This window comes from Dama dama, chromosome 33 (assembly GCF_033118175.1).
Source record: "Dama dama isolate Ldn47 chromosome 33, ASM3311817v1, whole genome shotgun sequence".
NCBI classification, from domain to species: Eukaryota; Metazoa; Chordata; class Mammalia; order Artiodactyla; family Cervidae; genus Dama; species Dama dama.
The window spans coordinates 15,909,874-15,937,315 of record NC_083713.1 but is presented as its reverse complement, the minus strand read 5'-3'; positions in this window follow the sequence as shown (position 1 = coordinate 15,937,315).

The window sequence follows — 27,442 nt, the reverse complement described above, 5'->3', positions numbered from 1 at the left end:
TTTTTTTTTTTTTTATTATCAAGCCTGTGAAATCTTGAGATTTTATTCAAGTAAGAAAAATATTTTAAGGAATAATTGAAATAAATAAAATCTAGTGTCAAAGCACCTTGCTTTCAAATTTATGGTGTTATTTGGGTAGGTATTAATAATGCCTCCCCACACCCAGTACAAGGTATAGCATATGGTGCTCACTAAACACTTAACTGTAAAATCTAAATTAAATGAGGTTTCAGGCAACTGTAGCTAGGACATAAATGACAATAGAAGAGATATAAATGAGCAATCCTAGAATGATGTCTACATTTAAATATCTTGGATTAGGTTAAGAAATAGGTGTCAATCACAGTGTATGTGTGTGTTCAGGTGCTAAGTCAAATCCAACTCTTTGTGACCCCATGAACTGCAGAACACCAGGCTTCCCAGACCTTCATTATCTCCCCGTGTTGGCTCAAATTCATGTCCATTGAGTCAGTGATGGCATCTAAAATCATCTCATCCTCTGCCACCTCCCCTCTTCTTTAACCTTCAATCTTTCCCGCATCAGGTCTTTTCCCATGAGTCGGTTGTTCCCATAAGGTGGCCAAAGTATTGAAGCTTCAGCTTCAGCATCAATACTTCCAGTGAATATTCAGGATTGATTTCCACTCAGTTCAGTTCAGTTCAGTCGTTCAGCCATGACCGACTTTTTGCGACCCCAAGGACTGCAGCATGCCAGACTTCTCTGTTCAACACCAACTCCCAGAGTTTACCCAAACTCATGTCCATTGAGTCAGTGATGTCATCCAACTATCTCATCCTCTGTTGTTCCCTTCTCCTCCTGCCTTCAACCTTCCCCAGCATCAACGTATTTTCCAATGAGTCAGTTCTTTGTATCAGGTGGCCAAAGTACTGGAGTTTCAACTTCAGCATCAGTCCTTCCAAAGAGTAACCCGGACTGATTTCCTTTATGATTGACTGGTTTTATCTCCTTGCAGTCCAAGGGACTCGCAAGTCTTCTCCAACACCACAATTCAAAAGCATCAATTCTTCAGCACTCAGCCTTCTTTATGGTCAAACTCTCACATCTGTACATGAATACTGGAAAAACCATAGCTTGACTATATGGATCTTTGTCAGAAAGTGATGTCTCTGCTTTTTAATTGTTGTCTAGGTTTGTCATAGCTTTTCTTCCAAGGAGCTAACATCTTTTAATTTCATGACTGCAGTCACCATCCACAGTGATTCTAGAGCCCAGGAAAATAAAATCTGTCACTTCTTCCTCTTTTCCCTCTTCTATTTGCTATGAAGTGATGGGGTCAGATACCATGATCTTTATTTTATGAATGCTGACTCTTCAGCCAGGTTTTTCATTCTCCTCTTTCACCCTCATCAAGATATTCTTTTGTTCCTCTTCATGTTCTGACATTAAAATGGTATCATCTGCATATCTGAGGTTGTTGCTATTTCTCCCAGCAATCTTGATTCTAGCTTGGGATTCATCTAACCTGGTATTTCACATGATATACTCTGCAGATAATCTAAATAAGCAGGGTGACAATATACAGCCTTGACAAGCTCCTTTCCCAATTTGGAATCAGTCCATTGTTCCATGTCCTGTTCTAACTGTTGATTCTTGGCCTGCATACAGATTTCTCAGGAGGCAGATAAGGTGGTCTGGTATTTCCATCTCTTGAAGAATTTTCCACAGTTTGTTGTTATCCACACAGTCAAAGGATTTAGCATAGTCAATGAAGCAGTAGTAGATGTTTTTCTGGAATTATCTTGCTTTAACCATGATCCAGAAGATGCTGACAATTTGATCTCTCATTCCTCTGCCTTTTCTAAGCCTAGGTTGTACATCTGGAAGTTCTTGGTTCATGTATTAACTGAAGTCTAGCTTGAAAAATTTGAGCTTTACCTTGCTAGCACGTGAAATGAGTGCAATTGTATGATAGTATGAACAGTCGTTGGCATTGCCCTCCTTTGGGATTGAAATGAAAACTGATCTTTTTCAGTACTGTGTCCATTGCTGAATTTTCCATATTTGCTGGTGTATTGAGGACAACACTTTAACAGCATCGTCTTTTAGGATTATAAATAGCTCAGCTGGAATTCTGTCATCTCCACTAGCTTTGTAGTAATGGCTCCTAAGCTCTGCTTGACTTTGGACTCCAGGATTTCTGGCTTCAGGTAAGTGACCACAGCTTCATGGTTATCTGGGTCATTAAGACTTTTTTTTTTTTTTTTTGTATAGTTCTTCTGTGTACTCTTGCCACCTCTTCTTAATTTCTTTTACTCCATTATGTCCTTACCATTTCTGTCCTTTATTGTGCCTATCTTTGCATAAAACGTTCCCTTGGACATGTATTTCCAATTTTCTTGAAGAGATCTTTCTCATTCTATTGTTTTCCTTTATTTCTTTGCAGTGTTCACATACAAAGGCTTTCTTATCTCTCCTTGCTATTCTCTGGAATTCTCCATTCAGTTGGGTATATCTTTCCCTTTCTCCTTTTACTTTCACTTCTCTTCTTTTCTCAGCTATTTATAAGTCCTGCTCAGACAAGCACTTTGTCTTCTTGCATTTCTTTTTCTTTGTGATAGTTTTGGTAACTGCCTCCTTTACAATATTATGAACCTCTGTCCATAGTTCTTCAAGCACTCTGTCTACCAGACCTAATCCATTGAATCTATTCAACACCTCTACTGCATAATCATAAAGAATTTGATTTAGGTCTTACCTGAATGGCCTAGTGGTTTTCCCTACTTGTTTTCAATTTAAACTAAATTTTGTAATAAGGAGCTCATGATCTGAGCCACAGTCAGCTCCAGGTTTGTTTTGGCTCACTGTATAGAGCTTTTTTATTTTTGGCTGCAAAGAATATAATCAATCTGTTTTCAAATGCTTATTTGCCATCTATATATATTTTCAGTGAGGTGTCTGTTCAGATCTTTAGCTTATTGTTTTTTTTTAGTTTTTTGTTTCCCTATTGTTGAATTTATGGTTTTTTATGTATTTTGAATAATAGTCCTTTATTAAATGTCTTTTGAAAATACAGTTGACCCTGGAACAATGCAGGGATTGGAGGTCCAACCCCCATGCAGTCTAAAAGCTGTGTACAAATTTACAGGTAGAATTTTGTATCTACAGCTCTGCATCCATGGATTTAACCAACCACGGATCATGTACACTGGAGCATGTATCTAAGTGAAAACAAAAAAATCCAAATGCAGTTCAAAATTGTGTTGTCCAAGAGTTCACTGTATTTTCTCCTATGATTCACTTATATAATTTATTTCTCCTTGCTTGAAATGCTTTGGAGAAACAAGCAAACAACTCTGAAATGATGCACTCTCACCTGTTGATTTGGTTAACTTGACATTTCCACTTCCTGGGTGTCTGTATTAGTTTCCCATTGCTGCTGTAACAAATTATTACAAACTTGGTGGCATAGAACAATACAAATTTATTCCCTTACATTTCTGGAGGTTGGAAGCTCAGAATAAATCTTATGGGACTTAAGTCAAGGTATCAATTTCTGGATTTTCTAGGAGATAACCTATTTACATAACTTTTCCATAGCTCATGCCTCCATAGTACTTTAATCTCCTGCTTCTGTTGTCTCGTGTCTTACTGCTGACTCTGATTTTCTACCTTACTTTTATAAAAAATCTTATGATTACATTGAATCCACCCGGAATATTCAGGATACTCTCCCCAACTCAAGATCTTTAACTTAATTATATTTGAAAAATTCCTCTTACCATGAAAATAACATTCACAGTATTGAGATATAAACGTCTTTTGAGAGAGTTCATTTTATTTATGCTTTTAATTAATTCTTATTGGAGTAGAGTTGCAATGCAGAGGCATGGGTTCAAACCTTGAGTCAAGAAGATCCCTCAGAAAAGGGAATGACTACCCACTCCAGTATTCTTGCCTGGAGAATTCCACAGACAGAGGAGCCTGGCAGGCTGCCGTTGTTAGAGTCACAGAAAGTCAGACATGACTGAGTGTCTAACTTTTTTTTTTAAACACAATTGCTTTACAAAGTGTGTTAGCTCCTGCTGTGCAGCAAAGTGAATAAGTTATATGGTGACTCAGACAGTAAAGAATCTGCCTACAATGCAGGAGACCTGGGTTGGATACCTGGGTTGGGAAGATCCCCTGCAGGAGGGCATGGCAACCCACTCCAGTATTCTGGCCTGGAGAATCCCCATGGACTGAGGAGCCTGGTGAGCTACATACAGTCCATGGGGTTGCAGAGTCAGACATGATTGAGTGACTAAGCAAGCATACACACGCACACACACACACACACACACACACACACACATATGCATTCTTTTTAAATTTCATTCCAGTTTAGGTCACCACAGAGCATTGGGTAGAGTTCTCTGTGCTATACAGTAGGTTCCCATTAGTTATCTATTGTATACATAGTAGAATATACATATCAGTGCCAATCTCCCAATTTATCCCACCACCACCCCTTTCCTGAGAGGGTTCATTTTAAAAGCCTCCTCTGTGGTGACAGAGACTCAGCTTATATAATTAAACCTGGAAAACTGTGGTGGTGGGAAATTGGCCAATTTTGTCATAGGACATGCTTTTCCTTCATGTTATCCTAGGAGAGAGGTCATTCATCCTCATCCAAGTAGTAACTCTAGTGTCTGAAGCAAAAATCACAATTTTGGCCATGTAGGGTCAGAGATGTTAGACACAGAGGTGCACCCTGATGCCAGGGAAAGAAATGACAGAGACCAAATTAGGGATGCATGTGTTTTGGCTATGAAACCAGGCTGTGGCTGTGCTAGTACATTCTAAGCCCCAAAGAGCATAAAATTACTTGCTAAAATATTGATATTATATTAGACACAATTTTTAAAACTGTAAAGGGGCACTACAAAATCAAGGTGGTTTTGGATATAAACAGAGAGGGAAAAAATTAATTTTGTATTAGAACCAACCCTAGTTATATGAATAGCCAGAATAATTTAACATTAGGGGAGAGTGAGCTTGCAAGTTGGAAAAGGGCACACCTAAGAGCCTTATTGAGGGAAGAACTGTGGCCAGCAATTTTTACTCTTATAATTACAGATCTTAACATTCTGTTTTAACATTTTACTTCATTATAATTAAATGTTTTATTATAAGAAGAGTATCAACAGATATTTTTCTTACTCATTAAATTTTCTGTGACCATTTAATTATAGGAAAATTAAGTGTTTTGAAGAAATAGTCAATAAATTATCATTTTATTTACCTGTCAGAAAGATTAGTTCATTTCTTAGAAATTATTAATTATGCTAACTAGACCTTCTGAATACATACAGTTAGCTGCAAAGTAGCTGTATATGGCCTAATTTCTTTCAGCAGGAATCATTTACAGTTTTCATGGAACTTATGTTAATTACTCATAACTTTGATGTTCTTTATGAAAATGAATTGCTTTTATCCATTCTATTGCTTTTCAAATTAAAATATTATTTACAGAAACTCATTATATAATAATTTTTCTAGTAATATAATGCAGAACCCAATGCATTTTTATTCCTCCAGCAACTTTTTAAATCTTAGAGTAAATTTGACCACCAAAAAACACACCTTCATTTATTCAGTCTTTCACGCTACCAACTATTTCTGATCAGTAAGTCAGTCACCTTGGTTTCATCTTGTTATTAATGTCTTTATCACTCATATATTTTCATAAATCTTGATGAGAATGTCCTCCAAATAGATAAGTAAAATATAAAAAAAATATATTAAACTTGGGATATGAGAAGAAAATTCATGTTTAAAATACAGAACTTTAGTGTTTTATAAATAGCCAGTGGTGTACAAGTAAGTTCAATTCTCTGCCAAGTGTCCCTGAATATAGTCAATGTCAACTCTTTTGTAAGTTCAGATGATATCCCTTATAGTATATATATTTTCATACTAGAGAGCATATGACCCTTTATATTTGAAAATATCCTTTAAATATTTGGATTTCTAGGAAGTTGTATAAAGGACTGAGCAGTACAAACTAGAAAAAATAATCCCTTATAGTAATAGCTATTCCAAGGCATTCTGATTATGGGAAATTTTCAGGTAAGTTTGGTACAAGGTCCTCTAATCTAGATTTGTTCTCTCTAACTTTAACATGCATTCAGACCACCTAGGGACCATGTTGAAGAGCAGAGTCCAATTTAGTAGGTCTGGAGTGGGACCCAAGAGCCTGTATTCCTAACAAGTTCTGAGATGATCCCTGTGTTGATGGCCTGAAGGCATTTCTAGCCTGTGGGCAATGTAAGCATGCATCGCATCTCACACCCTAATGGGTCGGCTCATGGATGATGTCACACCTCTAAAAAATTCTTCTGTAATTGGTCTATGGCAAACCCTGGGCAATTAAACTTTTAAAACTACTTCAGGGCTAAGGAACCTAATGGGTTGAGGAACAGTGCTGAAGAGCAAAGCAGTGATTTAGAACATTTTATAAAACTTTTGAGAAGTTTTGATGACTAAAATTATAATGTTTTTCTATTTCAGTGCTCTGAAGGCCTGGACCTGATATACCTCTAATGGTTGCCATTAAAGCAAGAATAGTTCTAAAGCTCTAGTAGAGTCTTGAAATAAAAGCACACTTTGGGCAAATAATACTTTTAATTGAGACAAACTGACCCTAGGAACAAGTTATTAATGCTCATTGTCCCTTCTCCATCATTAGCAGACATCAGTGGGTGGATCGGAATAAGACGAGCAAATTAATACTTTGTGTGGTAATAACTGTACTAAATCTGAATATGTCTTAAACCTATTTGCACAACTTTAATGTACCTGTGATTTAGTCATCTCCTTGGAGTGCAGTTTTAAACTGTTGGCTACCTTGGTTTGGAAACCTGTGTGTGGTTTATAATCTGGTTAGTTTAAATTGATTATTTCCCTATGTACCTAATTAGCAATTACAGTTTCCAGAGTCCAAAGGGAGAAGATGTGTGTTGGTTGTGGAGAATCAATGTCTATAAGTATGAGAACACAAAGACAAAAATGAAATGAAAATAAAACCAACTTATCATTAGTCACCTCAGAAAACAGCCTATAGCATTGTTGGATACATCATTCTAAGTTTTTGTTGTTATATAGCAAGTGGATCTCTGTTTACAAATTCTATACTTGACAATGTCAGTTGACAGTGAAATGTTTCATTCTGTCCTTAACAGTCATGCATCTTCCTTTCCCTTTTCTTAGCTAAGTGATCTTTTTTATTTCCTCCCTCCAAGAAAGTGAAAATTTATCATGCTTTATAATTAACTTGAAATACGGTTTATTTAATTTATATGCACAGTACATCATGAGAAATGCTGGGCTGGATGGAGCACAAGCTGGAATCAAGATTGCCGGGAGAAATATCAATAACCTCAGATATGCAGAGGACACCATCCTTATGGCAGAAAATGAAGAGGAACAAAAAAGCCTCTTGATGAAAGTGAAAGAGGAGAGTGAAAAAATTGACTTAAAGCTCAACATTCAGAAAACTAAGATCATGGCATCTGGTCCCAACACTTCATGGCAAATAGATGGGGAAGCAATGGAAAAAGTAAGAGACTTTTTTTGGGGGGGGCTCCAAAATCATTGCAGATGGTGATTGCAGCCATGAAATTAAAAGATGCTTGCTCCTTGGAAGAAAAGTTATGACCAACCTAGACAGCATATTAAAAAGCAGAGACATTACATTGCCAACAAAGGTCCATCTAGTCAAAGCTATGGTTTTTCCAGTAGTCATGCATGGATGTGAGAGTTGGACTATAAAGAAAGTTGAGCACCGAAGAATTGATGCTTTTGAACTGTGGTGTTGGAGGTGACTCTTGAGAGTCCCTTGGACTGCAAGGAGATCCAACCAGTCCATCCTAAAGGAGATCAGTCCTGAATATTCATTGGAAGGACTGATGTTGAAGCTGAAATTCCCATTCTTTGGCCACTTGATGCAAAGAATTGAGTCATTGGAAAAGACCCTAATGTTGAGAAAGATTGAAGGCAGGAGGAGGAGGGGACAACAGAAGACGAGATGGTCAGATGGCATCACCAACTCAATGGACATGAGTTTGAGTAAACTCCAGGAGTTGGTAATGGACAGGGAGGCCCTGGTATGCTGTAGTCGATGGGGTCTCAAAGAGTCGGACACGACTGAGCAACTGAAATGAACTGAACTGAACTGATCTGAGAGTTTGTTACCTATTTCAGGTTAATTTTTAAATTGCTACATATATAGCATTCCATCTAGAGATTGCTATACCTTCTCATGATAGAATTCAATACCTTTTGAACTTAAGCCAAACAAATTATTTTAAAGACTATAAACTGAGGCATCACTAAGGACATTGAAAACTATCTGTATAGAGTGAATTTTTAGCATTATTAACTCATACTGAATCTGTACACTTAGCTGGACTCAGCTGTATTTGGGGGGAAAATGTGCATACTACCATTCCAACTGAGCCCTCCATTTTCCAGTCCCAGGTTTTGCTCCTTTTCTCAAAATAAAAATGTATAACTGGGCAGCCTCTGTCTCAGGGTAGCTGGAGCAGACTCTAGAAAATAAACAGTGAGAGAAATAGGGTAACAAGGTATATTGGTTTGTTGTGGCTGCTGTAACAAAGTACCACAGACTAGATGACTAAAACAAAAATTGTATCCCAATTCTGGAGGCTAGAAGTCCAAGATCAAACAGTTGGCAGGGATGAATTCTTTTGAAAGCTCTGAGGAAGTGTCTGCTCCATGCTAGTTTCTCATAGTTTGCAGCCCTCTTTGGTGTTCCATGGTGTGTAGATGCATGTGCATGCGTCTCCAAATTTTTTCTTTTCACAAAGACAGCAGTCATTTTGGATTAGGGCCCACCCAGATGATCTCATTTTTAAAGTTGATTATCTCTATAAAAATCTCATTTCCAACTATAGTCACATTCTGGGGTACTAGAGGGTAGGACTTCAAGATACAAATTTTGAGGGGACACAGAGTTCAAGCCACGCATGAGTAAGTGCTCAGTTATGTTTGACTCTTTGTGACACCACAGACTGTAGCCCACCAGGCTCCTCTGTCCATGGGATTCTCCAGGCAAGAATACTAGAGCGAGTTACCATGCCCTTCTCCAGGGATTCTTCCCAACCCAGGGACTTGAACTCATGTCTCTTGAATATCCTACATTGTGGGCAGATTCTTTATCACTGAGCTACCAGGAAAGCCTCACTTCAAGCCATAACACAAAGAAAAGTATTTAGGGCCATCTGTTCCTAAGGATTAACTGGTTTTAAATTCAGTTATGACAGCAAAAGGAGACCAAGAGTCCTTGGTTTTATGAGGGAAACTCTACATACCTGACTTCCACTAGCACCTTGGTTGAAAATATTTACTGTTAACACACATCAAAAATGTATACTGTATGATTAGCATTCTTCTAAGTACTTTTCATCATCTTTTCCACACAATCACACTAGAAGCTCATTGTGAAGAGGAGGAAACAAATACAGAGAAGTTAAATAATTTGCTCTGGGTCACAGAGTAGGAGGCCGGGCCAAAGTTCAAATCCAGAGAATCTGATGCTAGAGACTTCATTCTTATCCACAGTGACAGACTGTGGTGACCTGATTTGTATCTCCTGAGAGGAGGAGACTCAGTGCGATGGAGCAACGACTGCTTTCAAAGGTTTCCTACTAGAGCTTATGGCCTATTACTTGTGTTATGTTTAAAAGGAATTATTTCCTACCGTTTGACAAGGACTATATATTAAACACTAATGACATCCTCTTTTAAGTTAAATATACATGGTATAGATTTTGTTTGACTTATTTTGAACCCTTAATTATGCCAAATAATTGAATTGAAAGAAAAATGTGAATAACTTGAAGAATGCAGCAAAATTCAGTAAGTAAAAAAGTCCTTAAAAAAAGTATCTTGTTTTGAATTAAAAAATGCATTAAAGTTAAAAAACAAAGATGTTTAGTCTCTTTACAGAATATAGGTAATTGTGAAATTAGTGAAAGGGTAATTTAAACTTTTTATTTATTTATTTATTTTTCAATGAGGGCAGCAAACTCGAGGCAAGAGCACAATACTCAGGAGGATATTTACTGGCTATGAGAAGAATTATTCTCCTTGCTACACTGGCACTATTTTCTTCCCTAACATCTGTAATTCTCTTGGAATCAGTCATGTAAAGATCAGTGGAAGGGGGCCACTGCACATATGGTAAAGAGAGATTTGAAGATATTTCCTCAGAGGCAGGGAATTTGAAGACAGAATAACAGATGAGTTTCTAACAAAAGGAGTTGGGAATCACCTAATTAGTGCTTTTCCACAGAGGTGGCAAATGTGACAGCAGAGCCCTTTGGGGGTCTGGACTGCAAAAAAGGGAAAACATGCAGCTTTGTAAGCAAGCCTAGGAAGAAATATGAAAAACAAAATAGCACAAGCAGCAAAAATAGGTAAATCCATAGAGTAATATTTCTTTATCTTGTCCCAAGAAATACATTCTTTTCTCTGTCTCATAAACAACATTCATCATATTTATGCTAATTCTGGCATGGTGGTGGTGGTCGTCTGTTTTCCACTTAGGCCAAAGAGCTTGCCTTAGAACCTGGGTTCATGTCATCACTAACATTGGTGAGGAAAGGTCAGAAGCATGGTCTGGAAATGGAAAAAAAAAAAAAAAAAAGGATGAAGTATGGGGATCAGAGGAGGAAGACAGCTAAGTCTTAGGTAGACAAGCTGATACAAACTACAAAAAGGAAGGTTCAGGTTAGCTAGGGGTCACAGATCAAGTGCATTAAAGCTATGTGTTTGAAAACCCTGCAAATAGAGCAAATGACTTTGTCAAGTATTCAGGCAAAGAGAAACCTGAAGATCTGTCAGCAATAAAGAAGCAAGGGAAGCAGCAGGAGAAAACAAGGACTCACCATTAGCAAACAAAACCTTGTTAAGTGAGGCAAAGGCCTGCTCTAGCCCAGTACTTGGGTTTGTTTCTGTGGATCAGGAGCTAATCCATAAGAATAGTTAACTTAAGGCTTGTAGGTGAAGAGAATTAAAAACATTTCATTAGTAAAGTGCTGCACTCAATATGCCAGCAAATTTGGAAAACTCAGCAGTGGCCACAGGACTGGAAAAGGTCAGTTTTTATGCCCTAAGAGAGGCAATCCCAAAGAATGCTCAAACAACCGCACAATTGCACTCATCTCACATGCCAGTAAAGTAATGCTTAAAATTCTCCAAGCCAGTCTTCAGCAATACATGAACCGAGAACTTCCAGATGTTCAAGCTGGTTTTAGAAAAGGCAGAGGAACCAGAGATCAAATTGCCAATATCTGCTGGATCATTGAAAAAGCAAGAGAGTTCCAGAAAAATATTTATTTCTAATTTATTGACTATGCCAAAGCCTTTGAATGTGTGGATCACAATAAACTGTGGAAAATTCTGAAAGAGATGAGAATACCAGACCACCTGACCAGCCTCTTGAGAAACCTATATGCAGGTCAGGAAACAACAGTTAGAACTGGACATGGAACAATGGGCTGGTTCCAAATAGGAAAAGGAGTACGTCAAGGCTGTATATTGTCACCCTGCTTATTTAACTTCTATGCAGAGTACATCATGAAAAATGCTGGGCTGGAAGAAGCACAAGCTGGAATCAAGATTGCCAGGAGAAATATCAATAACCTCAAATATGCAGATGACATCACCCTTATGGCAGAAAGTGAAGAAGAACTAAAGAGCCTCTTGATGAAAGTGAAAGAGGAGAGTGAAAAAGTTGACTTGAAGCTCAACATTCAGAAAACTAAGATCATGGCATCTGGTCCCATCACTTCATGGCAAATAGATGGGGAAACAGTGGAAACAGTGGCTGACTTTATTTTGGGGGGCTCCAAAACCACTGCAGATGGTGATTGCAGCCATGAAATTAAAAGACGCTTACTCCTTGGAAGGAAAATTATGACCAACCTAGACAACATGTTAAAAAGCAGAGACATGGGCTTCCCTGGTGGCTCAGAGGTTAAAGCGTCTGCCTGCAATGTGGGAGACCTGGGTTCGATCCCTGCATCGGGAAGATCCCCTGGAGAAGGAAATGGCAACCCACTCCAGTATTCTTGCCTGGAGAATCTCATGGATGGAAGAGCCTGGTGGGCTACAGTCCATGGGGTCGCAAAGAGTTGGACACGACTGAGTGACTTAACTTTAGCTTTAATTGGACTTAGACCTCCAGTGGGTGGAACAGTCCTCCAGAATTTCCTGAAAGACCATCTCCCAGGTTATAATCCTCACATTGGTTTGAATAAAATTTTAATAATAATAAAAAAAAAAAGCAGAGACATTACTTTGCCAACAAAGGTCCATCTGGTCAAGGCTATGGTTTTTCCAGTGGTCATGTATGGATGTGAGAGTTGGACTATAAAGAAACCTGAGCGCCGAAGAAATGATGCTTTTGAACTGTGGTGTTGGAGAAGACTCTTGAGAGTCCCTTGGACTGCAAGGAGATCCAACCAGTCCATCCTAAAGGAAATCAGACTTGGGTATTCATTGGAAGGATTGATGTTGAAGCTGAAACTCCAATACTTTGGCCACCTGATGCGAAGAGCTGACTCATTTGAAAAGACCCTGATGCTGGGAAAGACTGAGGGCAGGAGGAGAAGGGGAGGACAGAGGATGAGGTGGTTGGATGGCATCACGACTTAATGGACATGGGTTTGGGTGGACTCCAGGAGTTGGTGATGGACAGAAAGTCTTGGTGTGCTTCTGTTCATGGGGTCACAAAGAGTCAGACATGACTGAGTGACTGAACTGAACTGAGAAAAAATAACTGTTTGCAAAGTTAAAAACGAAAAAAAGAATACATTCTTTCTCATGTATGTACTGTGCTCATTTGTGCCCCACTCTTTGGGACCCCATGACTCTGTCCATGGGATTTCCCAGGCAAGAATACTAGAATGGGTTGCCACTTCCTACTCCAGGTAACCTTCCTGACCCAGGGGTTGAACGCATGTCTCTTGTGCCTACTGCATTGGCATGTGGATTCTTTACCACTGTGACACCTGGGAAGCCCTCTTTCTCATATATTAGGCTTTTAAACTTTATCCCAAGATATGATTGAGTGTAGGGGGTGGGGAATGAGAAGACTGCGTAGTTTCAGAAGGCAACATGTAGGTATTTATTTTATAGGAAATAAATATATTCTCAACCAAAAGAATTGAAATATAAGATGAATAAGACTCTGTTCTTTTCATTTTGGCTATTTCTCCTAGTGGATCCTGGAAGCATCAAGTTACCTGTTGGTTAGCTATTTTCAGTCTAAACTGTGGTACTCAGGTCAGGGTTCACTGGAGCTATGTAATTTTTTCTATCAGCTCTCTTCAGTCACCAAGATGTTACTAAAGTGTGCACATGCTGAATTGCTTCGGTCGTGTCCAACTCTTTGCAACCCTATATACCTAGCCCGCCAGGGTTCCCTGTCCATAGGATTTCCCAGACAAAAATGCTGGAGTGGAGTGCCATTTCCTCCTCCAGGAGATCTTCCCTACCCAGGGATCGAACCAGCGTCTCTTACATCTCCTGCCTTAGCAGGCAAGTTCTTTTCCACTAGTGCCACCTACAAGAAGTACAGAAACCTGAGAGCAATTTTGTGAAAACAAAGTGTCTAGGGATTCTGATTCTAATAATAGAATTGTAAGGCACTCTGAGAGAGGGAATCTGAAGTTAATTTTTTTTTGCCCACAACCTGGTATCAACATACCTCCAATCTAATCATTGGTTATTTATTTAATTAATTCAGCAATAGCCTCTGCTCTTGCAGAAACAAAACTCACATCTTGCCCTTTTGTTATTAAGGTTGAGCATACACGTCATATCCTACAGTTAGGAAGATATTGCACTTTTTCCCCTGAAATAACAAAAAAATTCAAAGTCACTCTTACTCTTACTCCAAAAGAAAGGACACCTTGGCATCTATGGGTTTCTAACAAAACACGTATACCCCTGACTTTTCAGTTATGAGTATCTAAGGCAGAGAATGATCTTTGTGAATATAATAATCATGTGAGAACTTCTTGTGTTCACATATGAACTGGCAAGCTATAGACTGCAATATTGATGATATTGTGTTTTTTGTCTTTTAAACAACTAGTGCATTTAAAAAATTATTTGGCAAGTCAATTTCTTATTACTCTTTTATGAATGTTTTGTTTTTGGTCTAATACTGAGATTTTCTTGAATACTGTTCTATGTCCTGGATTCTCTGCCACATACTTTCTTACTTCTGTGTTTGGTTTATACTGTGAACTTTCCCTGGATTTTTCTCCCTCTGCTTTTCAGTTAAGCAAACTCCTATCCGTTCTTCATGGTCCAGATTAAATCTTGCCACTTCTAAGAAGATTTCAGATTTTGCTTCCTTCAACAATGTTCCAATACTACTTTGTTAAACCTGCATTGTCTTATGACTACTCAGTTATAAATTTTTATTGTTTCTTTTTTTGATTTGACATGTGTATATATTATGAAATAATCACCATGATAAGTCCAGTGACTGTTTGTCCCCATACAAAATTATTATTGTATTATTGACAATACTCTTTATGATGCATATCATATCCCTATGGCTTCTTTTATAACTGGAGGTTTGTACCTCTTAATCCCTTTCCCCTCTTCTCCACCCACACACCAGTACACCAAATATTAATTTGTTCTCTGTATCTATGAATCAGTTTTCACTTTCCTTTATGTTAGTTTTGTTTTCTAAATTCCACATATAAGTGGCATCAAATGGTATTTGTATTTCTGTCTGAATTATGTCACTTAGAATAATACCCTCAAGAAACACCCATGTTTTTCAAATGACATGATTTTTCTTTTCAGATGACTGACATCCCATTATATGTATATACCACATTTTAGCCATTCATCTGTCAGTGGCTCTTAGTTTACTTCCATATCCTGTCTATTGTAAACAATGCTAACATTGGATTACATACACCTTTTAAAATCAGTGCTTTTGTCCTTTGATGTAATACTCAGAAGTGAAATTGTTCAACCATACTGTAGTTTGCTTTTAATTTTGGGTATAACCTCCATATAACTTTTCACAGTAGCTGCAACAATTTGCAATTCTACCAATAATGTTATTGTTGTTGTTGGTCAGTTGCCAAATCACATCCTACTCTTTGTAACCCCATGGACTGCAGCACATCAGGCTTCCCTATCCCTCACCATCTCCCAGAGTTTGCCCAAGTTCAGGTCCATTGAGTTGGTGATGCCATCCAACTACCTTATCCTCTTTCACCCCCTTTTCCTTTTACCCTCAATCTTTCCCAGCATCAGAGTCTTTTCCAATAAGTCAGCTGTTTGTATCAAGTGGCCAAAGTATTGGAACTTTAGCTTCAGCATCAGTCCTTCCAATGAATATTCAAGGTTGATTTCATTTAGGATTGACTGGTTTGATCTCCTTGCTGTTCAGGGGACTCTCAAACTCTTCTCTAGCACCACAGTTCAAATGCGTCAATTCTTCAGCATTCAGCCTTCATTATGGTCCAACTCTCATATCATCTGTACATGACTACTGGAAAAACCATATTTATCTGTATCAGTCTGGTCTGTCTCAAATCTATATAATTGACAAAGATTATCCTTAAATTATAATAAGTATTAGTTGTTCAGTTGTGTCCAACTCTTTGTGACCCACGGACTGTAGCCTACCAAGCTCCTCTGTCCATGGGATTCTCCAGGCAAGAATATTGGAATGGGTAGGCATTCCCTTCTCCAGGGAATCTTCTCGACCCAGGGATCAAACCTGGGTCTTCTGTATTGTAGGCAGATCCTTTGCCATCTGAGCCACTTAAGATATAATATATAGGGCTAAAATAAATATATTTAAGATATTAATATTGCCTTTGCTTAGCCTAAAATATCAACTTTTAAAAATATTATAATATCCTAAATATGTTATCTCCTCTTCCTTAGACAGATTCATTATTTTTAGCTATAAGTCTCACAAATAGTACAATTAAACTGGATATAATCACTTTCTGCTTCATCATACTTGGGTATGTAAGAGGGAGTGGGACCATTGTAAAGAACACTAAGGACCTTGAGAATAAATTTATTATTTTTTTATTTAAATTATTTATTTATTTTACTTTACAACATTGTATTGGTTTTGCCATACATTGACTTGAATACACCATGGGTGTACATGTGTTCCCTATCCTGAATCCCCCTCCCAACTACCTCCCCATCCCATCCCTCTGGATCATCCCAGTGCACCAGCCCTGAGCATCCTTTGTCATGCATCAAACCTGGGCTGGCGATTCTTTTCACATATGATAATTTGCATGTTTCAGTGCCATTCTCCCATATCATCCCACCCTCACCCTCTCCCACAGAGTCCAAAAGACTGCTCAATATATCTGTGTCTCTCTTGCTGTCTCACATACAGGGTTATCATTACTGTCTTTCTGAATTATGTATATATGTGTTAGTATACTCTATTGGTGTTTTTCTTTCTGGCTTACTTCACTCTGTATAATAGGCTCCAGTTTCATCCACCTCATTAGTATTGATTCAAATACATTCTTTTTAATGGCTGAGTAATATTCCATTGCATATATGTACCGCAGCTGTCTTATCCATTGGTCTGCTGACGGGCATCTAGGTTGTTTCCGTGTCCTGGCTATGATAAACAGTGCTGCAATGAACATTGGGGTGCACGTGTCTCTTTCAGATCTGGTTTCCTCAGTGTATATGCCCAGAAGTGGGATTGCTGGGTCATATGGCAGTTCTATTTCCAGTTTTTTAAGGAATCTCCACACTGTTCTCCCTAGTGCCTGTTCTCCATAGCGGCTGTACTAGTTTGCATTCCCACCAACAGTGTAAGAGGGTTCCCTTTTCTCCACACCCTCTCCAGCATTTACTGTTTCTAGGCTTTTGAATAGCAGCCATTCTGACTGGCGTGTAATGGTACAACATTGTGGTTTTGATTTGCACTTCTCTGATAATGAGTGGTGTTGAGCATCTTTTCATATGTTTGTTAGCCATCTGTATGTTTTCTTTGGAGAAATGTCTGTTTAGTTCTTTGGCCCACTTTTTGATTGGGTCTTTTATTTTACTGGAATTGAGCTGCAGGAGTTATTTGTTTATTTTTGAGATTAATTCTTTGTATGTTGCTTCATTTGCTATTACTTTCTCCCATTCTGAAGGTTGTCATTTCACCTTGCTTATAGTTTCCTTTGTAGTGCAAAAGCTTTTAAGTTTCATTAGGTCCCATTTGTTTACTTTTGTCTTTATTTCCAATATTCTGGGAGGTGGGTCACAGAGGATCTTGCTGTGATTTATGTAGGAGAGTGTTTTGCTTATGTTTTCCTCTAGGAGTTTTATTGTTTCTGACCTTACATTTAGATCTTTAATCCATTTTGAGTTTATTTTTGTGTATGGTGTTAGAAAATATTCTAGATTTATTCTTTTACAAGTGGTTGACCAGTTTTCCCAGCACCACTTGTTAAAGAGGTTGTCTTTTCTCCGTTGTATATTCTTGCCTCCTTTGTCAAAGATAAGGTGTCCATAAGTGCATGGATTTATCTCTGGGCTTTCTATTCTGTTCCATTGATCTATATTTCTGTCTTTGTGCCAGTACCACACTGTGTTGATGACTGTGGCTTTGTAGTGGAGCCTGAAGTCAGGCAGGTTGATTCCTCCAGTTCCATTCTTCTTTCTCAAGATTGCTTTGGCTATTCGAGGTTTTTTGTATTTCCATACAAATTGTGAAATTATTTGTTGTAATTCTCTGAAAAATACCATTGGTAGCTTGATAGGGATTGCATTGAATCTATAGATTGCTTTGGGTAGTATACTCATTTTTACTATATTGATTCTTCTGATCCATGAGCATGGTATATTTCTCCATCTATTTGTGTCCTCTTTGATTTCTTTCGTCGGTGTTTTATGGTTTTCTATGTACAGGTCTTTTGTTTCCTTAGGTAGATTTATTCCTAAGTATTTTATTCTCTTCATTGCAATGGTGAATGGAATTGTTTCCTTAATTTCTCTTTCTGTTTTCTCATTGTTAGTGTATAGGAATGAAAGGGATTTCTGTGTGTTAATTTTATATCCTGCAACTTTACTATATTCATTGATTAGCTCTAGTAATTTTCTGGTGGAGTCTTTAGGGTTTTCTATGTGGAGGATCATGTCATCTGCAAACAGTGAGAGTTTTACTTCTTTTCCAATATGGATTCCTTTTGTTTCTTTTTCTGCTCTGATTGCTGTGGCCAACACTTCCAAAACTATGTCGAATAGTAGTGGTGAGAGTGGGTACCCTTTTTTTGTTCCTGATATTAGGGGGAATGTTTTCGGTTTTTCACCATTGAGGATAATGTTTGCTGTGGGTTTGTCATATATAGCTTTTATTATGTTGAGGTATGTTCCTTCTATTCCTGCTTTCTGGAGGTTTTTTTTTTTTTTTTTTTTTTTAACATAAATGGATGTTGAATTTTGTCAAATGCTTTCTCTGCATCTCTTGAGATAATCATATGGTTTTTATTTTTAAATTTGTTAATGTGGTGTATTACATTGATTGATTTGCAGATATTGAAGAATCTTTGCATCCCTCGAATAAAGCCCACTTAGTCATGATGTATGATCTTTTAAATATGTTGTTGTATTCTGTTTGCTAGAATTTTGTTAAGGATTTTTGCATCTATGTTCATCAGTGATATTGGCCTATAGTTTTCTTTTTTTTGTGGCATCTTTGTCAGGTTTTGGTATTAGGGTGATGGTAGCCTCATAGAATGAGTTTGGAAGTTTACCTTCCTTTTCAATTTTCTGGAAGAGTTTGAGTAGGAGAGGTGTTAGCTCTTCTCTAAATTTTTGGTAGAATTCAGCTGTGAAGCTGTCTGGTCCTGGGCTTTTTTTGTTGGAAGATTTCTGATTACAGTTTCAATTTCCGTGCTTGTGATGGGTCTGTTGAGATTTTCTATTTCTCCCTTGTTCAATTTTGGAAAGTTTTTCTTTTCTAAGAATTTGTCTATTTCTTCCAAGTTGTCCATTGTATTTGCATATAGATGCTGATAACAGTCTCTTATGATCCTTTGTATGTCAGTGTTGTCTGTTGTGATCTTTCCATTTTAATTTCTAATTTTGTTGATTTGATTTTTCTCCCTTTGTTTCTTGATGAGTCTGGCTAATGGTTTGTCAATATTATTTACCTTCTCAAAGAACCAGCTTTTGGTTTTGTTAATTTTTGCTATGGTCTCTTTTGTTTCTAAATTTATTTTTAATGAAAGACAAATTTGGAATGCATGGTTAATATTCACATAAAATATAAACATCCATGCATATAAAATAAACAACCAACATACATTCCATAATTTGCTTGGTAGTAAACACTGTGTTTTTATGGTACATATACACAATGGAATATTACTCAGCCATTAAAAAGAATTCATTTGTATCAGTTCTAATGAGATGGATGAAACTGGAACCCATTATACAGAGTGAAGTAAGCCAGAAAGATAAAGACCAATACAGTATACTAACACATATATGTGGAATTTAGAAAGATGGTAATGATAACCCTATATTCAAAACAGAAAAAGAGACACAGATGTACACAGATGTACAGAACAGATTTTGGACTCTGTGGGAGAAGGTGAGGGTGGGATGTTCTGAGAGAACAGCATTGAAACAAGTATACTATCAAGGGTGAAACAGATCACCATCCCAGGTTGCATGCATGAGATGAGTGCTCAGAACTGGTGCACTGGGAAGACCCAGAGGGATGGCAACAGGAGGGAGGTGGGAGGGGGAATTGGGATGGGGAACACATGTAAATCCATGGCTGATTCATGTCAATGTATGACAAAAACCACTTCAATATTGTAAAGTAATTAGTCTCCAACTAATAATAATAAATGAAATAAAAAAGAAAGAAAGAAATAATGCTATCCAAGTCAGAATAAAAATTCAGCAATGGGGTTATACTTTATGTTGGCGCAAGGAAGTGTTAAGTGGTTAAGTATGTGAGTGCTAATGTTAGACTGCTTCCAAATTCCAACTTTATTTCTTACAAGTTGCATGACCTTAGTGATTGAAATTGTTATGTTTTATTTACAAACAACTTAGAGAAGTATATGACAAGAAGAAAACCCTCAGTGTTAGCTATTTTTATTTCAAGCTATTATTATTTCAATCACAGAATGTTTAAAACAGAACGTCCCCAGAGAAATTATCTGATTTGTTGGTTATGGCATTATTTGTACATTCTCCACATTTTGAATCCAAAGCCAATTAATGAATCTTCAGAACTGGTATAATTCTGGGAAAGATACTCCTATCTATCTATCTATTTATCTATCTATCTATTTTATTTTATTTTAGTATAATGATTTCCCAAAGCTCCCCTTTAGCCACTGATTGTTGTTATAGTCATAACATTCCAGTTTTGCTTTATTTGGTATTTTTGTAGAGTTTAATTTAGAATTTTCTATAACATTAATAAGAAACTGAACTTTTTTCAATCTGTGTTTGAGTTTCACTGAGAAACTAGTTAGTCCACACAACATTACAAATTGCATCTGTAATTCTGTGTAGAAAAGTTTAGATTCAGTCTCTGGATGAGTTGATGATATGTGCTTAATTTTAATCTTGTTTAGAATATGCATCTGATATCGGTTCACAAGAAGCTAATAAGTATGACCATTTACAATTTTCAAAGTTTATCATTTAGAAAATAAAACATATTGAAATACACTAACTTCAGTTATATCTATCACAAAATAGCACATAATCAGCTAGAAAGTCAATGCCAGTGTTTCACGAACCACTTTCTCTCTCTCACTTTTTTTTTTTTTTTAAATTAGGAGTTGGAAAGAAACAAATCTGGGGAGAAAAGCACAAACAAAAATTAGCACTAGTGAAACTGGTAGGAGGTGAGAACAGCAAAATGCAAGGTGATTCGTTATACAGACAGTCGGGCCGTAAAGCCAACAGTGGGCAGCCTCTGCTTCCACTCTCTGTGCCGATCTAGTTAGAAGCACAACTTTGGTCATATGACTTATTGATATAATTGTGAATTGTCTGTGGCATATTTGTTGCCACAGTGTGTCAACTAAAAAAACAATTGACCACGAAAGCGTGTGTATACCTATTAGTGTACATATGTGTGCATGTGCATGTACACACACACACACACACACTCTCTCTCTCTCTCTCTCTCTGTCTCCATAGGCAATTTCCATGGCTTTAGTTATTCTTCACACACGATAATGGCCAAGTTGTTGAGCTTTTCATGTCCTTTGCTGGATTATGATGTCCGTTTACAAGGAAAGACACTCTTTCTAGTTTCAGTTTAATGAAGTACTACTCATATTAATGTTTGTTGGGATATGTCATCTTGGAATTCCAGCTAATCCAACTACTTTGATTTATTAAACTTAGCCTGAGGTTATGGTGATCCCAGTCATGCCAAAAAAGGATTGCTTATAACAATGCAAATGTTGTTTTCAAATTTGAGGTTACTTTACAAGTGATTTAGAAACTATCAGAAAATTTGTCTCATAAAGAAAGTGAAGTCACTCAGTTGTGTCTGACTCCTTGCGACCCCATGGACTGTAGCCTACCACACTCCTCCATCCATGGGATTTTCCAGGCAAGAGTACTGGAGTGGGTTGCCATTTCCTTCTTCAGAGGATCTTCCCGACCAAGGGATCGAACCCAAGTCTCCTGCATTGTAGACAGACGCTTTACTGTCTGAGCTACCAGGGAAGTCCTACACTGGGACCCAGAAAAACAAAAGGACTCTAAAAAATACTTAAGAAGTTGGCCAGAGATACAAAGCATCAAAGAACAATAATTTTAAGTGAAAGTGAGGTAGAAGCTAAATCCATATTAGTGCTTTGGCATACAGAATGGAATGGAACATTTATTGGAATATAAAATGGTCTATGCAGACAATGTATTAAACTCTGAGAAAATAATGGTGACTGTAAAGCATCTACTAAGGAAGCAAAAGTACAAAAGAAATGTAGATTTTTAAACTCCAATTTCCGTATAATTTAAGAAAGTATTTATTCTGAGACAGGAATATATTTCAGAATTCACTGAATCTTGCCTTTTAATTTATTTTTAGAGGAGGAAAAACCTATTATTTTCCTAAGAGTTTTTCTTGTTTTATTTATTCCCAAATGAGCCTATTCTTGAAGTCATGTCTACAAACAAGGTTGACTTAATGCAAATCTAGACAGTAGTCTAAAATTTGATTTTAAAAGTGCCAAACATATGCTTCAAGCTGAACTATAACCCCACTCCATTCCAGATCCCCAATCTAGTCATAATTTTTTTTTTTTGGAAAAGATATAATTTGAATAAAATACTTATATTTGATTCAGTATCATGATACTGGAGTTTTAGTAATTTACATATTAAGGTGATAAAAATATAGAATCAAAAATGTAGAGAAGACAAGGAAACAAACAATGTCAATGTAAGATATATACAGAAAATTATGCTCTCCAAATATAGCAAACTGTAATGCAATGCAGTTGTTAGCAATTGGTAGAAAATTAAAAAGGAAGATAATATAGGAATTAAGATATGAGAACCATGGAGAAATAAGTGAAGCCAATTGTAGTAGTAATTTTCAGAAGCCTTGTTTTGTGAAATTAGCATCATGCATGTATATCCTGTTTATATCAAAATAAGTGCATATTAAAAAATCTGTACAATGTAGCAAAAAAAATTAAATCACTTAAAATTCCATATCTTAATGATTATCAGCCACATATTACTTATTTCATATATCTCACTATGTTTATGTATGTTTTATAAACATACACACACTATCATACACACAAATGTCTACACACACCCCTCTACAAATGGAACTGAGAATTCATGTTGTTTCTTACTGTAGGCATTTTTTTAATCAATCCTTTTGTATCCTCCCACATTTTCTCCTCTCACTCCCTGATCTCCAACAGGTATTCTATACTGTACCTTTGTTGTGGATCTCTTTCCTTTGTCTTCAACAGTAATGTGGTTATACATAAATTATACATTTTTGGGTTTCTATCATTTGTTTATAAACATAGGATCAGTATCATATATATCCTTCTCTTTTATCATGCTTTGTCATGTTTTCTTGGTGGGGAGGACTTGAAAATTATTTATAGAAATCACTCCCTGTCAACTGGCACAAATATATTTCTTTATTTTGTGGTTGCACAATAATCTATTGTATAAACTTATTAATATATTTCCAAGTGATCTTTATAGGAAAGTATTTTTATTTAATCTTCCCTTTCTCCTTATGTGAATGTTTCTGTAAGGTATTTACCCAGTAGGAAGATTTTCCATTTAATTTCAATAGGTATTGCTAGATCAACTTTCAAAAAATTATTTTTAAAAAGCATTTTTTCCCAGCAATGTAATCAGAATATCACTTTCCCTGAATATCATCTAACAATGGCTGCTATCCTTTTATTTATTTATTTTTTGGTAAGAAATGATACCACATCTTTAACTTGTGTGAAATTAAGCATCTTTTACTATGCTTTGAGGGATTCCCTGGTGGCTCAGACGGTAAAGCGTTTGCCCGCAATGTGGGAGATCCGGGTTTGATCCCGGGATCAGAAAGATCCCTTGGAGAAGGAAATGGCAACCCACTCCAGTACTCTTGCCTAGAAAATTCCATGGATGGAGGAGCCTGGTGGGCTACAGTCGATGGGGTCACAAAGAGTTGGACACGACTGAGCGACTTTTTACTTTCACATGCTTTGAACTGTTGGATTGCTGTTTTTTTAAATTACCTACTAATAGGATTTTTCACTTTTGCAAATAAGTTCTTTGTCTTTTAATCTTTGAAGGAGATTTTTAAATATTACAGATATTATTTTGATCTGTTATTTATGCTGAAAATATTTTTTCTTAACCTGTCATTTATTTTTATCTTTGCTTATTTTTTCACTATTATTTAAGAGTATGTATCTTTGCCCCTATAGTTTTGGATTTCCTTATTTCCATTAAAACTCTCCAGACATCTAAAATATATATTTATTATTCTTCTAAAGTATGTTCCTGTATATGTTTTATTGTATACATGTTTATACATTGCTATAGGGATCCACATTATATTGTTTATACATTCTTCTAAAATATAAGGGATTATTTTATTGTTTATTAAATATATATAAGTTAAAGTTCAACTTTATAACATTTTAGCAAAATATGACCATTGTTGTTATAGATTAACTATCTATATAAATAGTAAGATATATTGCTAGATTCTGTTTTAACATATGTATCTACTTGTCTATTCCCAAACTAACACCATCTACAACCACACACATACACACTTTTTCCTGGCATGGGGCATAATTAAGGAAGCTGGCATAGGGTTCAATTCAAATCCTGGCTAGGTAAATTATGACATATATGAAATTTGATAAATCATGTAACCAACTGTGCTTCAAATTCCTTTTGATGTCTAATATTAACATATAGCTTTAAACATGCATGCACGCATGTTAAATCGCTTCAGTTGTACCCCACTCTTTGTGACTTCATGGACGGTAGCCCACCAGGCTCCTCTGTCCATGGGCTTCTCCAGGCAAGAATACTGGCGTGGGTTGCCATGCCCTCCTCCAGGGGAGTTTCCCAACCTAGGGATGGAACCTGTGTCTCTTATGTCTCCTTCATTGGCTGGCAGGTTCTTTACCACTAGCACCACCTAGGAAGTCCAGCTTTAAACCTACAATTGATTATAATGACATAATAATACCTAAGCCTATATGGTGATCACATGAACTGATTTACTTATACATTTACATACTGTATACACTCTGTACATTACATACATTGTCAAAGCTTTTGTTCATCTGCAGTTTTTTGTCTTTCACTTTTATCTTTGCCTATGTCATGAGTTTCTCTCCTGACTCTTTTGGTCTCTAGGTAGTGTAGTGGGTGCTATGTTTCACCCTGATGTCCTTTCTGGTTATAGCAGCTCTCATTTCCCCAGATATTGGAGATGTTGGCTGTCAGTGTCTTTCAGCTAAGTCCCTCACAAGTACTTTGCCACCTGAAGCATTTCCTCATTTCAAGGCCATGCTTCCTCTAAGTGGAGGAGTATTAAGAAGGGTGTGCATTAGGCAGGGTCATGCAGAAGGAGAATCTGACCTGTGATGTGGTCATAAAGAGGAAGGTTCCAGTCTCCCTCACAATGGGCTCTGGTACTTGGATATCTCTGTAGTGTTGTGCTAAGCTGGCACGTGGGATCAGACTTTTATATCTATTTGTTGATTATTCATTAGCTATGGACTGCTCCTGAAAGAGAAGTGACATTAGCCTAGGCAGACATCTCTAGTTACAGCAATTTCTGAAGAGGGCTGACAGCTGAGAGCAATATTCTGGAAAAACTTCCAACACCTGAGGCAATGTCATTGTTTCTGAAGGAGAATCTGACTGACACATCACCACAAGCCCACACTTTGTGTGGTTCAGAACCACTGCTTTGGATAGGTTATTCAGGCTTCTGGCTTCTGGTGAGCATCACTTCCAGGGAGAAACTTTTTAAAGAATAAGCTTGGGGGGGAGGAGCTAAGATGTTGGAGGAATAGGACGGGGAGACCACTTTCTCCCCTACAAATTCATTGAAAGAAGATTTGAACGCTGAGCAAACTGCACAAAACAACTTCTGATCACTAGCAGAGGACATCAGGTGCCCAGAAAAGTAGCCCATTGTCTTCAAAAGGAGGTAGGACAAAACATAAAAGATAAAAAGAGAGAAAAAAGAGCTAGGGATGGAGACCCGTCCTGGGAAGGGAATTGTAATAGAGGAAGTTTCCAAACACCAGGAAACCCTCTCTCTGGCGGGTCTGGGGGAAGTTTTTGAATCTCGGAGGGCAACCTAACTGGGAGGAAAAATAAATAAAACCCACAGATTACATGCCTAAAAGCAACACCCAGCAGAAAAATACCCAAGACACTCGCATCCGCCACCAGCAAGTGGCGGCTGAACGGAGAGGAGCGGGCAGCATTACTTAAGGAACAAAGGAAGGACTGAGCAATTCCAGAGAAGAGCTAGCCGGCTGCAGACCAGCCCATCCCCCGCCGCAGGCAGGGGGAGGGGAAAGGGGCAAACTCGGCCCCACAGAGGGCCTCCCCTACCAAACTACAAACAGGCTCCCAGTTTCTAACCAAAGACAAAGATTCTGGATGGTTGACATCTGCCAGGAGGGTCGCAGCTAGAGACCAGCTCCCCAGAACAGACACAAGGCGCACCCGACCGGCGCCCATGGAAACTGAGGCTGGGACTGCAGATGGGATAAGGTGCACTGCACCCGGGGAGAGTGTGCTTGTCAAGCTCCTGGCAGCCTGAGCTGCTCCAGCCAGGGAAGGCACAAAACGCAGGCCCAATTGAGTCTGCGCTTTTGTGGAATACCCAAAAACTGGAGCCGCACGCAACTCAGGGCCTGCTCTATATAGAGCAGCCTGGAGCCTGAGCAGTGTAGCACATGTGCCGAGAGCGGGGGCAAACCCAGTGAGGCTGGAACACTGTGAGTGCTCCCCACACAGGCCAGTGATATTTGCCTGCAGCGCCCCTCCCTCCCGCAACGTGACTGAACAAGCGAACCTAAACAAGAGACCACCTCCGCCCACTTGTGTCAGGGTGGAAATTAGACACTGAAGAGACCAGCAAACAGAAGCCAAATAAACAAAGGGAACCGCTTCAGAAGTGACCACTGCAACAGATTAAAATCCCTGTAGTCAACACCGACTACACCAGAAGGGAACTATAGATATTGAGAAGTGTAAGCTGGAACAAGGAACTATCTGAAACTGAACCGAACCCACACTGCCTGCAACAGCTCCAGAGAAATTCATAGATATATTTTTACTATTTTTTTTAATTAAAAAAAATTTTTTTTCATTGTTTTTCTTAAAAAATTTTTTTCTTTTAGTTTTTTCTTTTTAAAATTTTTTTCTTTTATTTTTTTTAAATTCCCTATTACTCCTCTATTACTCCTCAATTTTCATTTTCATATATTTTTACTATTTTTTAATTAAAATTTTTTTCCTTTTTTCTTTTTTAAATTTTCTTTTAATGTCCTCTATTGCTCCTCTATTACTCCTTAATTTTCATTTTCATTCTCATATATTTTTACTATTTTTTAAAATTAAATATTTTTTTCTCTTTTTCTTTTATTTTCTTTTAAAGTCCTCTATTACTCCTCTATTACTCCATAATTTTCATTTTCATTTCACTATAACCTTGCAAAACAAAGACCCTATTTTTAAAGCAAACTTCATATATATTTCTTAAATTTTTTGTGTTTTTGTTTTTAATATTGTACTTTTAAGAGTCTAACCTCTACTCTAGATTTTTAATCTTTCTTTTTCAGTATTTGATATCAATTTTGGACATTTAAGAATCCAATATTCAGTACCCAATTTTACTCA